This window comes from Perognathus longimembris, chromosome 19, assembly GCF_023159225.1.
Source record: "Perognathus longimembris pacificus isolate PPM17 chromosome 19, ASM2315922v1, whole genome shotgun sequence".
Taxonomy (NCBI): domain Eukaryota; kingdom Metazoa; phylum Chordata; class Mammalia; order Rodentia; family Heteromyidae; genus Perognathus; species Perognathus longimembris.
The window spans coordinates 1,051,274-1,070,054 of record NC_063179.1 but is presented as its reverse complement, the minus strand read 5'-3'; positions in this window follow the sequence as shown (position 1 = coordinate 1,070,054).

Here is an 18,781-nt window from a genome sequence, read left to right as displayed (position 1 = left end):
AGGCAAGCCTGGGAATCACAGCCCTCTGACCTCGGCCTCCCACGGAGCCCGGAGGCAAGCTCGAGCCGCAGCCCCCACACTGATCCTCCTAGGAACCCCAATTTCCTAAAGATAAAGTGGAATCTACATTCTCCAGGTCGGCGGGCGCTGGGACGCTAGGTGAGCTCGCCGTGGCCTCCGCCCAGAGGAGCCTGCTCCCACCCCAGGGCCCTCTCCCCCAAGTCCAGGGAGCCTGCAGCCCAGAGCACCCCCCAGGTTAGCCTGCAGACTCGACCTTCGTCCTCTGCCCTTCCCTGGTGAGTGACGGGGAGGCCAGGACAGGCTCCCAGCCGCCTGCAAGGCAGTGCCCCCTCATGGAGCACGGGGCAGGGGCGGGGCGTCCTCAGCAGCGAGCAGGGCCTGCACATGGGGGAGAGTGTGCAGGGATCTACATGGCATCTTTCTGTGCAGAGATTAATAAAGCGCCCTGCCGGACACGCGCTGAGCCCCGTGGTAGCTTGCACGTTTCAGTAATGAGAGGACATGGTGACGAATGGGACTTAACGCGGCCTCGGTGTCCACCGCAAAGGCTGTGGCCTGCGGTGCACACGGCCGTGTGAGTTTTGCCTGCCCACCAAGGCGCAGCCCCAGATACCGGGACAAGAGCGAGTTACTGGGTCCTCCTGGTCCTGACACAGGCTGTACCACAAAGGTCCACGCCCCACGGCCCCAGCCGGGTGACTCCCTGGGGGGCCCCTGGCCGGCAGTGCCCCTGAGGCCGCGGGCGGGGCCACCCTCGGCCAACAATGACAGGGGAGAGGATGAAGTTAGGAAAACAACTCCTTTTGCAATAGCCTCAAAAAAAAAAAAAAAAAAACTAGGAATCAGCAGAACCAAAGAAGTGAAGGATCTCTACAATGAAAATTTCAAAAATCTAAAAACGGAAATTAAGGCAGCTCTAAGAAATTAGAGGATTAGCATCATGAAAATGACAATATTGCCAAAGGCTATGTACAATACCTATCAATACCCCAACTCCTTTCTTTAATGAAATAGAAGAAGCAATCCAAAAATTCATATGAAACAAAAAAGACCCCGAATAGCAAAAACAATCCTTGGCAAGAATAGCGGCTCTGGAGGAATATCAAACTTCAAAGTCTATTACAAAGTGATAAAGTAATAAAAAACAGCCTGGTATTGGCACAAGAACAGGCCTGAGGACTAGTGGAATAGAACTGAAGACCCAGAACTGAACCCACAGAACTGTGCTTACTTAATCTTTGATAAAGGAGCTAAAAAAAAAAATAGGATGGAAGAAAGACAGCCTCTTCAACAAACGGTGCTGGCAGAATTGGATAAACACATGTGGAAAACTAATGTTAGATCCTTATATATCACCCTGCACTAGAATCAATCCCAAATGGATCAAAGACCTCAAGGTAAAAACAGATACCCTGAAAACATTGCAGGAAGGAATAGGAGAAACACTTGGGCTCCATGGCATAGGATGAAACTTCCTTAATAAAGATCCAGAAATACAACAAGCCAAAGAAAGGTTGAACAAACAGATTGCATGAAACTGCAGAGCTTCTGCATGGCAAAGGACATAGCTTGCAACCTCAATAGAAAGCCTTCAGATTGGGAGAAGATCTTCACTGACCACACAACAGAAAGAGCCTTATATCTAAAATATACTTACAAGAAATTAAATTCCTCAAAAACAAGACCATGAAGAAACAACCATCCCATTAAAAAGTGGGCTAAAGACTTTAAGAGAGACTTCCCTGAAGAGGAAATACAAATGGCCAAGAGACACATGAAGAAATGCTCACCATCTCTGGCCATAAAATAAATGCAGATCCAAACAACACTGAGATTCCATCGTACTCCAGTAAGAATGGCCACTATCAAGAAAACTAATAACTACAGATGCTGGAGGAGATGTGGCCAAAGGGGAACATTACTGCGTTGTTGGTGGGAGTGCAAACTTGTCCAACCACTCTGGAAAGAGGTATGGAGGTTCCTCAAAAGACTGAACATAGAGCTTCCCAATGGTCCAGCAATCCCAGTTTAGGACATTTACCCAAATGACCACAGACAAGGCCACACTAAAGCTACCACCGCAACTATGTTCATTGCAACATCATTTACCATAGTCAAGATATGGAACCCATCCAGATGCCCCTCAGTGGATGAACGGATAAAGAGCCTATGGTACATATACTCAATGGAGTTCTATGCTTCCATCAGAAAGAATGACACTGCCCCATTCGTAAGGAAATGGAAAGAACTGGAAAAAATTGTACTAAGTGAAGTCATCCAGATGCAAAGAAATGTAGGTTGCATGATTTCCCTCATTTGTAAGAACTAGAATATGTCTATGGTCTTCTTAACAGAGGATCTCAATAACCCAATTGCTAAGTGCATAGGACCATATAAAATGAAGTGTATCAACATGAACTCCAAGTTATGGAGGTGCTGGCCAAAAAGAGATAGTTTCAAATAATAGTTAAGATCCAAAATAAAAATCACATTTTAGCTTACTATTCTGAAAAACTTCAGGGTTGCTTTTACTGGAAGTAGGAGAAACTACAGCTGTGACTTCAAGGACCTGTGGCAGAAAGTCCCTACCTGTACCTCACCTGTCAAAATCCCAATCTCATCTGTTGCTGAGATAGAGAAAATGCCCTGAAAATTCATATGGAACTGCAAAGGACTCCACATTGCAAAAAAGCATTCCTGGTCAAAAAAAAAAAATGTAGTGCTAGAGGGATAACAATTCCAGACTTCAAACTCTACCCCTGAGCTATAGTGGTGAAAACAGCTTAGTACTGGCACAAAAAAAACAGGCTAAGGACTAACAGAATCAAATGGAAGACCCCTAAATAAACCCACAGGCCCAAAACACAGGCTGGAAGAGAGACAGTGTCTTCAATGACTGGAGCTGAGGGAACTGGCTGTCTGCAGGCAGACACCTGAAACTACTGCCTCTCCCTGCGCCAGCTACCAATCAAGGGGATCACAGACCCCAACGTGAGACCAGACACCACGAGACTGCTGCAGGACGGAGCAGGAGAGACATTCGAAATTCCCGAGTAAAGGTCCAGAAGCACGGCAAAGCCAAGAAAGACTTCCTACGTGGGACTGCATCAGACTGCGTTCTGCCCAGAGTTAGCAGTCTGAAAAGACAGCCTACAGGATGAGAGGTGTTTAACCACCACGCATGACACAACCACCTACTACCCAGCCATAGACAGAGAGCTGAATAAAGCAAACGCCCACAGAATCAACAACTCCACTAACAAACGGACGAGCAAGCTCATTAGAGACTTCTCGGAAGAAGTGAAAATGCCCAGCAGATACATGAAAGAAGTGCCCAACATTTCTAGCCATAGAAGTGCCAGAAATTCTTGGCCCACACCTGCGGCCCGAGCACGTGCGTTGTTATGAGCATGTCTGACACTGCTCCAACATGTTTCCTTAAGATGAAAAGGACTTCACGTTCTCCCAGCTCTCCCTCTGACCCAGAACGCATTCTTCCGTGTGGGGGTGCGGGAGGGGGCGCGGAGCTCGCCGGGAAGAACACCCTCAACGAATGCTAGTGAACGCTCCGCGTACCTCAACGCGCATCTTCAACGTGCTAAGTCACTTGCGGCAGGAAATCTGATGAAAAGTCTACTTTGTCTAGGGCAGAGCCACTAAAGAAGGCTCGTCCTGCTCCACGGATGAGAAGAGCCGACTCCCCGCGGGGGGGAGGGGGAGGGCGGAAGGTTCTCAGCAGACTGTAAGTGTGAGGAGATTGAGGGGGAGGGCGGGGAGGGCGGGGAGGGCTGGGGAGGCACGGCCGGCGCGTGAAGCAGGTCAGGACTCACGGCTCTTGAGCCCACGGCTCCCTCTGTCAACGCTTGAGGGTAGCATCTTACACGTAAGCAGAACCCCCCCACCCCCGCTCCCGGCTAGAGGGCGCCCCGGCCCCTCCGTGCCCTGCTCTGAGTCCCAGCGTCTCCTCGTCTTCATCGTCCCTGCAGAAACTTGAGAACAGAAAGTTCCACAGCTGAACGTGCGGAAACGTGGAAGAACGTGGAGCAGGGGTGAGACGGGCAAATGGGGGGGTGCTATGAGTGCGAATTTACATCAGGGTGGTGTGTGTGTGTGAACTGTGCGAGTGCATGTGGGGGGTACCTGGGTAGGGCGTGTGCGACGTGTGTAAGGTGAGCATGAGGAGTTTGGGTGGACTGGGTGAGCGTGTAAGTGGCGTGTGCGTGTCTGTGGTATGGGGGGGTGTCTCTGGGTGCTCAAGAGCGTGCACGGGCGTTCTGTGGGTCGTGTTCCCCGTGTTCCCTGGAATTGCTGCTTCTAGAAGCTTCCTTCCGATGTGACATTTCACTTTGCAACCTGGCCAGCCAGAATCTCCGTGGCGAAGCGCGGGGCGCTGGCTCGGTGTCGGCCACCCAGGAAACCTCCCATGACACGGGCTGCGGGCTCCGTCTGGGCACCGGGCGCAGGGCGGGGGGGGGGAAGGGGGGAGGTGGCCACACGCCAGGGGAGGGCGACGGCAAGCGCAGGGCGCCAGAGCCATGACTTGGAAAACGGGGCGGCCTGGCGGGAGGTGACAGAGCCCGCGTCCACTGCGGGGGCCAAGGACAGGAGGAACTGCTGTGTGTGCAAACCTGGTGCACAGTGCGAGGGTGTGGCGACACGCAACCTGTGGGGTCACTCGTTACTGCTCTTACAGAGAGCGGTGAGGACTTGATACTCAACACCGCTGTGCAACACCACGACATACACAGGGGACTAGGACACGTGCCACCACAGTGACACACACAGGGGATGAGGACACGTGCCACCACAGTGACACACACAGGGGACGAGGACACCACAGTGACACACACAGGGGACATGGACACCACAGTGACACACACAGGGGATGAGGACACCACAGTGACACACACAGGGGATGAGGACACATGCCGCCACAGTGACACACACAGGGGATGAGGACACATGCCGCCACAGTGACACACACAGGGGATGAGGACACATGCCGCCACAGTGACACACACAGGGGACGAGGACACCACAGTGACACACACAGGGGACGAGGACACGTGCCACCACAGTGACACACACAGGGGACGAGGACACCACAGTGACACACACAGGGGATGAGGACACCACAGTGACACACACAGGGGACGAGGACACGTGCCGCCACAGTGACACACACAGGGGACGAGGACACCACAGTGACACACACAGGGGATGAGGACACCACAGTGACACACAGGATGAGGACACATGCCGCCACAGTGACACACACAGGGGATGAGGACACCACAGTGACACACACAGGATGAGGACACGTGCCACCACAGTGACACACACAGGGGATGAGGACACCACAGTGACACACACAGGGGACGAGGACACGTGCCACCACCGTGACACACACAGGGGACGAGGACACCACAGTGACACACACAGGGGACGAGGACACCACAGTGACACACACAGGGGACGAGGACACCACAGTGACACACACAGGGGACACGTTTCACCACAGTGACATACACAGGGGATGAGGACACGTGCCGCCACAGTGACACACACAGGGGACGAGGACACCACAGTGACACACACAGGATGAGGACACCACAGTGACACACACAGGATGAGGACACGTGCCACCACAGTGACACACACAGGGGATGAGGACACGTGCCGCCACAGTGACACACACAGGGGATGAGGACACCACAGTGACACACACAGGATGAGGACACGTGCCACCACAGTGACACACACAGGGGACGAGGACACCACAGTGCCACACACAGGGGACGAGGACACGTGCCGCCACAGTGACACACACAGGGGACGAGGACACCACAGTGACACACACAGGGGATGAGGACACCACAGTGACACACAGGATGAGGACACATGCCGCCACAGTGACACACACAGGGGATGAGGACACCACAGTGACACACACAGGGGACGAGGACACGTGCCACCACCGTGACACACACAGGGGACGAGGACACCACAGTGACACACACAGGGGACGAGGACACGTGCCACCACAGTGACACACACAGGGGATGAGGACACCACAGTGACACACACAGGGGACGAGGACATGTGCCACCACAGTGACACACATAGGGGATGAGGACACCACAGTGACACACACAGGGGACGAGGACACGTGCCACCACAGTGACACACACAGGGGATGAGGACACGTGCCGCCACAGTGACACACACAGGGGACGAGGACACGTGCCGCCACAGTGACACACACAGGGGACGAGGACACCACAGTGACACACACAGGGGACGAGGACACCACAGTGACACACACAGGATGAGGACACGTGCCACCACAGTGACACACACAGGGGATGAGGACACGTGCCGCCACAGTGACACACACAGGGGATGAGGACACCACAGTGACACACACAGAATGAGGACACGTGCCACCACAGTGACACACACAGGGGACGAGGACACCACAGTGCCACACACAGGGGACGAGGACACGTGCCGCCACAGTGACACACACAGGGGACGAGGACACCACAGTGACACACACAGGGGATGAGGACACCACAGTGACACACAGGATGAGGACACATGCCGCCACAGTGACACACACAGGGGATGAGGACACCACAGTGACACACACAGGGGACGAGGACACGTGCCACCACCGTGACACACACAGGGGACGAGGACACCACAGTGACACACACAGGGGACGAGGACACGTGCCACCACAGTGACACACACAGGGGATGAGGACACCACAGTGACACACACAGGGGACGAGGACATGTGCCACCACAGTGACACACATAGGGGATGAGGACACCACAGTGACACACACAGGGGACGAGGACACGTGCCACCACAGTGACACACACAGGGGATGAGGACACGTGCCGCCACAGTGACACACACAGGGGATGAGGACACGTGCCACCACAGTGACACACACAGGATGAGGACACGTGCCACCACAGTGACACACACAGGGGACGAGGACACCACCGTGACACACACAGGGGATGAGGACACCACAGTGACACACACAGGACGAGGACACCACAGTGACACACACAGGGGATGAGGACACCACAGTGACACACACAGGGGACGAGGACATGTGCCACCACAGTGACACACACAGGGGACGAGGACATGTGCCACCACAGTGACACACACAGGGGACGAGGACACCACAGTGACACACACAGGGGACGAGGACACCACAGTGACACACACAGGGGACGAGGACACGTGCCACCACAGTGACACACACAGGGGACGAGGACACCACAGTGACACACACAGGGGACGAGGACACGTGCCACCACCGTGACACACACAGGGGATGAGGACACCACAGTGACACACAGGATGAGGACACATGCCGCCACAGTGACACACACAGGGGATGAGGACACCACAGTGACACACACAGGGGACGAGGACACGTGCAACCACAGTGACACACACAGGGGACGAGGACACGTGCCGCCACAGTGGCACACACAGGGGACGAGGACACGTGCCACCACAGTGACACACACAGGGGACGAGGACACGTGCCACCACCGTGACACACACAGGGGACGAGGACACCACAGTGACACACACAGGGGACGAGGACATGTGCCACCCCAGTGACACACATAGGGGATGAGGACACCACAGTGACACACACAGGGGACGAGGACACGTGCCACCACAGTGACACACACAGGGGACGAGGACACGTGCCGCCACAGTGACACACACAGGATGAGGACACGTGCCACCACAGTGACACACACAGGGGACGAGGACACCACAGTGACACACACAGGGGACGAGGACATGTGCCACCACAGTGACACACACAGGGGACGAGGACATGTGCCACCACCGTGACACACACAGGGGATGAGGACACCACAGTGACACACACAGGGGACGAGGACACCACAGTGACACACACAGGGGACGAGGACACCACAGTGACACACACAGGCGACGAGGACATGTGCCACCACAGTGACACACACAGGGGACGAGGACATGTGCCACCACAGTGACACACACAGGGGACGAGGACACCACAGTGACACACACAGGACGAGGACACCACAGTGACACACACAGGATGAGGACACCACAGTGACACACACAGGGGATGAGGACACGTGCCGCCACAGTGACACACACAGGGGACGAGGACACCACAGTGACACACACAGGGGACGAGGACACCACAGTGACACACACAGGGGACGAGGACACCACAGTGACACACACAGGGGACGAGGACATGTGACACCACAGTGACACACACAGGGGACGAGGACACGTGCCGCCACAGTGGCACACACAGGGGACGAGGACACGTGCCACCACAGTGACACACACAGGGGACGAGGACACGTGCCACCACCGTGACACACACAGGGGACGAGGACACCACAGTGACACACACAGGGGACGAGGACACCACAGTGACACACACAGGACGAGGACACCACAGTGACACACACAGGGGACGAGGACACCACAGTGACACACACAGGGGACGAGGACATGTGACACCACAGTGACACACATAGGGGATGAGGACACCACAGTGACACACACAGGGGACGAGGACACGTGCCGCCACAGTGACACACACAGGGGACGAGGACACCACAGTGACACACACAGGGGATGAGGACACCACAGTGACACACAGGATGAGGACACATGCCGCCACAGTGACACACACAGGGGATGAGGACACCACAGTGACACACACAGGGGACGAGGACACGTGCCACCACCGTGACACACACAGGGGACGAGGACACCACAGTGACACACACAGGGGACGAGGACACGTGCCACCACAGTGACACACACAGGGGATGAGGACACCACAGTGACACACACAGGGGACGAGGACATGTGCCACCACAGTGACACACATAGGGGATGAGGACACCACAGTGACACACACAGGGGACGAGGACACGTGCCACCACAGTGACACACACAGGGGATGAGGACACGTGCCGCCACAGTGACACACACAGGGGATGAGGACACGTGCCACCACAGTGACACACACAGGATGAGGACACGTGCCACCACAGTGACACACACAGGGGACGAGGACACCACCGTGACACACACAGGGGATGAGGACACCACAGTGACACACACAGGACGAGGACACCACAGTGACACACACAGGGGATGAGGACACAACAGTGACACACACAGGGGACGAGGACATGTGCCACCACAGTGACACACACAGGGGACGAGGACATGTGCCACCACAGTGACACACACAGGGGACGAGGACACCACAGTGACACACACAGGGGACGAGGACACCACAGTGACACACACAGGGGACGAGGACACGTGCCACCACAGTGACACACACAGGGGACGAGGACACCACAGTGACACACACAGGGGACGAGGACACGTGCCACCACCGTGACACACACAGGGGATGAGGACACCACAGTGACACACAGGATGAGGACACATGCCGCCACAGTGACACACACAGGGGATGAGGACACCACAGTGACACACACAGGGGACGAGGACACGTGCAACCACAGTGACACACACAGGGGACGAGGACACGTGCCGCCACAGTGGCACACACAGGGGACGAGGACACGTGCCACCACAGTGACACACACAGGGGACGAGGACACGTGCCACCACCGTGACACACACAGGGGACGAGGACACCACAGTGACACACACAGGGGACGAGGACATGTGCCACCACAGTGACACACATAGGGGATGAGGACACCACAGTGACACACACAGGGGACGAGGACACGTGCCACCACAGTGACACACACAGGGGACGAGGACACGTGCCGCCACAGTGACACACACAGGATGAGGACACGTGCCACCACAGTGACACACACAGGGGACGAGGACACCACAGTGACACACACAGGGGACGAGGACATGTGCCACCACAGTGACACACACAGGGGACGAGGACATGTGCCACCACCGTGACACACACAGGGGATGAGGACACCACAGTGACACACACAGGACGAGGACACCACAGTGACACACACAGGGGACGAGGACACCACAGTGACACACACAGGCGACGAGGACATGTGCCACCACAGTGACACACACAGGGGACGAGGACATGTGCCACCACAGTGACACACACAGGGGACGAGGACACCACAGTGACACACACAGGACGAGGACACCACAGTGACACACACAGGATGAGGACACCACAGTGACACACACAGGGGATGAGGACACGTGCCGCCACAGTGACACACACAGGGGACGAGGACACCACAGTGACACACACAGGGGACGAGGACACCACAGTGACACACACAGGGGACGAGGACACCACAGTGACACACACAGGGGACGAGGACATGTGACACCACAGTGACACACACAGGGGACGAGGACACGTGCCGCCACAGTGGCACACACAGGGGACGAGGACACGTGCCACCACAGTGACACACACAGGGGACGAGGACACGTGCCACCACCGTGACACACACAGGGGACGAGGACACCACAGTGACACACACAGGGGACGAGGACACCACAGTGACACACACAGGACGAGGACACCACAGTGACACACACAGGGGACGAGGACACCACAGTGACACACACAGGGGACGAGGACATGTGACACCACAGTGACACACATAGGGGATGAGGACACCACAGTGACACACACAGGGGACGAGGACACGTGCCACCACAGTGACACACACAGGGGACGAGGACACCACAGTGCCACACACAGGGGACGAGGACACCACAGTGACACACACAGGATGAGGACACCACAGTGACACACACAGGATGAGGACACGTGCCACCACGGTGACACACACAGGGGACGAGGACACCACAGTGACACACACAGGGGACGAGGACACGTGCCGCCACAGTGACACACACAGGGGACGAGGACACGTGCCGCCACAGTGACACACACAGGGGACGAGGACACCACAGTGACACACACAGGATGAGGACACCACAGTGACACACACAGGGGATGAGGACACCACAGTGACACACAGAGGGGACGAGGACACGTGCCACCACAGTGACACACACAGGGGATGAGGACACGTGCCGCCACAGTGACACACACAGGGGATGAGGACACCACAGTGACACACACAGGATGAGGACATGTGCCACCACAGTGCCACACACAGGGGACGAGGACACGTGCCGCCACAGTGACACACACAGGGGATGAGGACACGTGCCGCCACAGTGACACACACAGGGGATGAGGACACCACAGTGACACACACAGGATGAGGACATGTGCCACCACAGTGACACACACAGGGGACATGGACACCACAGTGACACACACAGGATGAGGACACGTGCCGCCACAGTGACACACACAGGGGATGAGGACACCACAGTGACACACACAGGACGAGGACACGTGCCGCCACAGTGACACACACAGGGGACGAGGACACCACAGTGACACACACAGGGGACGAGGACACCACAGTGACACACACAGGGGATGAGGACACGTGCCACCACAGTGACACACACAGGGGACGAGGACACCACAGTGACACACACAGGGGATGAGGACACCACAGTGACACACACAGGACGAGGACACGTGCCGCCACAGTGACACACACAGGATGAGGACACCACAGTGACACACACAGGGGATGAGGACACCACAGTGACACACACAGGATGAGGACACCACAGTGACACACACAGGGGACGAGGACACCACAGTGACACACACAGGATGAGGACACCACAGTGACACACACAGGGGACGAGGACACGTGCCGCCACAGTGACACACACAGGGGATGAGGACACATGCCGCCACAGTGACACACACAGGGGATGAGGACACCACAGTGACACACACAGGGGACGAGGACACCACAGTGACACACACAGGGGATGAGGACACCACAGTGACACACACAGGGGACGAGGACACCACAGTGACACACACAGGGGATGAGGACACCACAGTGACACACACAGGGGACGAGGACACCACAGTGACACACACAGGGGACGAGGACACCACAGTGACACACACAGGGGATGAGGACACCACAGTGACACACACAGGGGATGAGGACACGTGCCACCACAGTGACACATACAGGACGAGGACACCACAGTGACACACACAGGGGACGAGGACACCACAGTGACACACATAGGGGATGAGGACACCACAGTGACACACACAGGGGACGAGGACACGTGCCACCACAGTGACACACACAGGGGATGAGGACACGTGCCGCCACAGTGACACACACAGGGGATGAGGACACGTGCCACCACAGTGACACACACAGGATGAGGACACGTGCCGCCACAGTGACACACACAGGGGATGAGGACACCACAGTGACACACACAGGGGACGAGGACACCACAGTGACACACACAGGGGACGAGGACACCACAGTGACACACACAGGGGACGAGGACACCACAGTGACACACACAGGGGACGAGGACATGTGACACCACAGTGACACACATAGGGGATGAGGACACCACAGTGACACACACAGGGGACGAGGACACCACAGTGACACACACAGGGGACGAGGACACCACAGTGACACACACAGGGGATGAGGACACCACAGTGACACACACAGGGGATGAGGACACGTGCCACCACAGTGACACACACAGGGGATGAGGACACGTGCCGCCACAGTGACACACACAGGGGACGAGGACACCACAGTGACACACACAGGGGACGAGGACACGTGCCGCCACAGTGACACACACAGGGGACGAGGACACCACAGTGACACACACAGGATGAGGACACCACAGTGACACACACAGGATGAGGACACGTGCCACCACAGTGACACACACAGGGGATGAGGACACGTGCCGCCACAGTGACACACACAGGGGATGAGGACACCACAGTGACACACACAGGATGAGGACACGTGCCACCACAGTGACACACACAGGGGACGAGGACACCACAGTGCCACACACAGGGGACGAGGACACGTGCCGCCACAGTGACACACACAGGGGACGAGGACACCACAGTGACACACACAGGGGATGAGGACACCACAGTGACACACAGGATGAGGACACATGCCGCCACAGTGACACACACAGGGGATGAGGACACCACAGTGACACACACAGGGGACGAGGACACGTGCCACCACCGTGACACACACAGGGGACGAGGACACCACAGTGACACACACAGGGGACGAGGACACGTGCCACCACAGTGACACACACAGGGGATGAGGACACCACAGTGACACACACAGGGGACGAGGACATGTGCCACCACAGTGACACACATAGGGGATGAGGACACCACAGTGACACACACAGGGGACGAGGACACGTGCCACCACAGTGACACACACAGGGGATGAGGACACGTGCCGCCACAGTGACACACACAGGGGCGAGGACACGTGCCGCCACAGTGACACACACAGGGGACGAGGACACCACAGTGACACACACAGGGGACGAGGACACCACAGTGACACACACAGGATGAGGACACGTGCCACCACAGTGACACACACAGTGGATGAGGACACGTGCCGCCACAGTGACACACACAGGGGATGAGGACACCACAGTGACACACACAGGATGAGGACACGTGCCACCACAGTGACACACACAGGGGACGAGGACACCACAGTGCCACACACAGGGGACGAGGACACGTGCCGCCACAGTGACACACACAGGGGACGAGGACACCACAGTGACACACACAGGGGATGAGGACACCACAGTGACACACAGGATGAGGACACATGCCGCCACAGTGACACACACAGGGGATGAGGACACCACAGTGACACACACAGGGGACGAGGACACGTGCCACCACCGTGACACACACAGGGGACGAGGACACCACAGTGACACACACAGGGGACGAGGACACGTGCCACCACAGTGACACACACAGGGGATGAGGACACCACAGTGACACACACAGGGGACGAGGACATGTGCCACCACAGTGACACACATAGGGGATGAGGACACCACAGTGACACACACAGGGGACGAGGACACGTGCCACCACAGTGACACACACAGGGGATGAGGACACGTGCCGCCACAGTGACACACACAGGGGATGAGGACACGTGCCACCACAGTGACACACACAGGATGAGGACACGTGCCACCACAGTGACACACACAGGGGACGAGGACACCACCGTGACACACACAGGGGATGAGGACACCACAGTGACACACACAGGACGAGGACACCACAGTGACACACACAGGGGATGAGGACACCACAGTGACACACACAGGGGACGAGGACATGTGCCACCACAGTGACACACACAGGGGACGAGGACATGTGCCACCACAGTGACACACACAGGGGACGAGGACACCACAGTGACACACACAGGGAACGAGGACACCACAGTGACACACACAGGGGACGAGGACACGTGCCACCACAGTGACACACACAGGGGACGAGGACACCACAGTGACACACACAGGGGACGAGGACACGTGCCACCACCGTGACACACACAGGGGATGAGGACACCACAGTGACACACAGGATGAGGACACATGCCGCCACAGTGACACACACAGGGGATGAGGACACCACAGTGACACACACAGGGGACGAGGACACGTGCAACCACAGTGACACACACAGGGGACGAGGACACGTGCCGCCACAGTGGCACACACAGGGGACGAGGACACGTGCCACCACAGTGACACACACAGGGGACGAGGACACGTGCCACCACCGTGACACACACAGGGGACGAGGACACCACAGTGACACACACAGGGGACGAGGACATGTGCCACCCCAGTGACACACATAGGGGATGAGGACACCACAGTGACACACACAGGGGACGAGGACACGTGCCACCACAGTGACACACACAGGGGACGAGGACACGTGCCGCCACAGTGACACACACAGGATGAGGACACGTGCCGCCACAGTGACACACACAGGGGACGAGGACACCACAGTGACACACACAGGGGACGAGGACATGTGCCACCACAGTGACACACACAGGGGACGAGGACATGTGCCACCACCGTGACACACACAGGGGATGAGGACACCACAGTGACACACACAGGGGACGAGGACACCACAGTGACACACACAGGGGACGAGGACACCACAGTGACACACACAGGCGACGAGGACATGTGCCACCACAGTGACACACACAGGGGACGAGGACATGTGCCACCACAGTGACACACACAGGGGACGAGGACACCACAGTGACACACACAGGACGAGGACACCACAGTGACACACACAGGATGAGGACACCACAGTGACACACACAGGGGATGAGGACACGTGCCGCCACAGTGACACACACAGGGGACGAGGACACCACAGTGACACACACAGGGGACGAGGACACCACAGTGACACACACAGGGGACGAGGACACCACAGTGACACACACAGGGGACGAGGACATGTGACACCACAGTGACACACACAGGGGACGAGGACACGTGCCGCCACAGTGGCACACACAGGGGACGAGGACACGTGCCACCACAGTGACACACACAGGGGACGAGGACACGTGCCACCACCGTGACACACACAGGGGACGAGGACACCACAGTGACACACACAGGGGACGAGGACACCACAGTGACACACACAGGACGAGGACACCACAGTGACACACACAGGGGACGAGGACACCACAGTGACACACACAGGGGACGAGGACATGTGACACCACAGTGACACACATAGGGGATGAGGACACCACAGTGACACACACAGGGGACGAGGACACGTGCCGCCACAGTGACACACACAGGGGACGAGGACACCACAGTGACACACACAGGGGATGAGGACACCACAGTGACACACAGGATGAGGACACATGCCGCCACAGTGACACACACAGGGGATGAGGACACCACAGTGACACACACAGGGGACGAGGACACGTGCCACCACCGTGACACACACAGGGGACGAGGACACCACAGTGACACACACAGGGGACGAGGACACGTGCCACCACAGTGACACACACAGGGGATGAGGACACCACAGTGACACACACAGGGGACGAGGACATGTGCCACCACAGTGACACACATAGGGGATGAGGACACCACAGTGACACACACAGGGGACGAGGACACGTGCCACCACAGTGACACACACAGGGGATGAGGACACGTGCCGCCACAGTGACACACACAGGGGATGAGGACACGTGCCACCACAGTGACACACACAGGATGAGGACACGTGCCACCACAGTGACACACACAGGGGACGAGGACACCACCGTGACACACACAGGGGATGAGGACACCACAGTGACACACACAGGACGAGGACACCACAGTGACACACACAGGGGATGAGGACCACCACAGTGACACACACAGGGGACGAGGACATGTGCCACCACAGTGACACACACAGGGGACGAGGACATGTGCCACCACAGTGACACACCACAGGGGACGAGGACACCACAGTGACACACACAGGGGACGAGGACACCACAGTGACACACACAGGGGACGAGGACACGTGCCACCACAGTGACACACACAGGGGACGAGGACACCACAGTGACACACACAGGGGACGAGGACACGTGCCACCACCGTGACACACACAGGGGATGAGGACACCACAGTGACACACAGGATGAGGACACATGCCGCCACAGTGACACACACAGGGGATGAGGACACCACAGTGACACACACAGGGGACGAGGACACGTGCAACCACAGTGACACACACAGGGGACGAGGACACGTGCCGCCACAGTGGCACACACAGGGGACGAGGACACGTGCCACCACAGTGACACACACAGGGGACGAGGACACGTGCCACCACCGTGACACACACAGGGGACGAGGACACCACAGTGACACACACAGGGGACGAGGACATGTGCCACCACAGTGACACACATAGGGGATGAGGACACCACAGTGACACACACAGGGGACGAGGACACGTGCCACCACAGTGACACACACAGGGGACGAGGACACGTGCCGCCACAGTGACACACACAGGATGAGGACACGTGCCACCACAGTGACACACACAGGGGACGAGGACACCACAGTGACACACACAGGGGACGAGGACATGTGCCACCACAGTGACACACACAGGGGACGAGGACATGTGCCACCACCGTGACACACACAGGGGATGAGGACACCACAGTGACACACACAGGGACGAGGACACGTGCCACCACCGTGACACACACAGGGGACGAGGGACACCACAGTGACACACACAGGGGACGAGGACATGTGCCACCACAGTGACACACATAGGGGATGAGGACACCACAGTGACACACACAGGGGACGAGGACACGTGCCACCACAGTGACACACACAGGGGACGAGGACACGTGCCGCCACAGTGACACACACAGGATGAGGACACGTGCCACCACAGTGACACACACAGGGGACGAGGACACCACAGTGACACACACAGGGGACGAGGACATGTGCCACCACAGTGACACACACAGGGGACGAGGACATGGTGCCACCACCGTGACACACACAGGGGATGAGGACACCACAGTGACACACACAGGACGAGGACACCACAGTGACACACACAGGGGACGAGGACACCACAGTGACACACACAGGCGACGAGGACATGTGCCACCACAGTGACACACACAGGGGACGAGGACATGTGCCACCACAGTGACACACACAGGGGACGAGGACACCACAGTGACACACACAGGACGAGGACACCACAGTGACACACACAGGATGAGGACACCACAGTGACACACACAGGGGATGAGGACACGTGCCGCCACAGTGACACACACAGGGGACGAGGACACCACAGTGACACACACAGGGGACGAGGACACCACAGTGACACACACAGGGGACGAGGACACCACAGTGACACACACAGGGGACGAGGACATGTGACACCACAGTGACACACACAGGGGACGAGGACACGTGCCGCCACAGTGGCACACACAGGGGACGAGGACACGTGCCACCACAGTGACACACACAGGGGACGAGGACACGTGCCACCACCGTGACACACACAGGGGACGAGGACACCACAGTGACACACACAGGGGACGAGGACACCACAGTGACACACACAGGACGAGGACACCACAGTGACACACACAGGGGACGAGGACACCACAGTGACACACACAGGGGACGAGGACATGTGACACCACAGTGACACACATAGGGGATGAGGACACCACAGTGACACACACAGGGGACGAGGACACGTGCCACCACAGTGACACACACAGGGGACGAGGACACCACAGTGCCACACACAGGGGACGAGGACACCACAGTGACACACACAGGATGAGGACACCACAGTGACACACACAGGATGAGGACACGTGCCACCACGGTGACACACACAGGGGACGAGGACACCACAGTGACACACACAGGGGACGAGGACACGTGCCGCCACAGTGACACACACAGGGGACGAGGACACGTGCCGCCACAGTGACACACACAGGGGACGAGGACACCACAGTGACACACACAGGATGAGGACACCACAGTGACACACACAGGGGATGAGGACACCACAGTGACACACAGAGGGGACGAGGACACGTGCCAC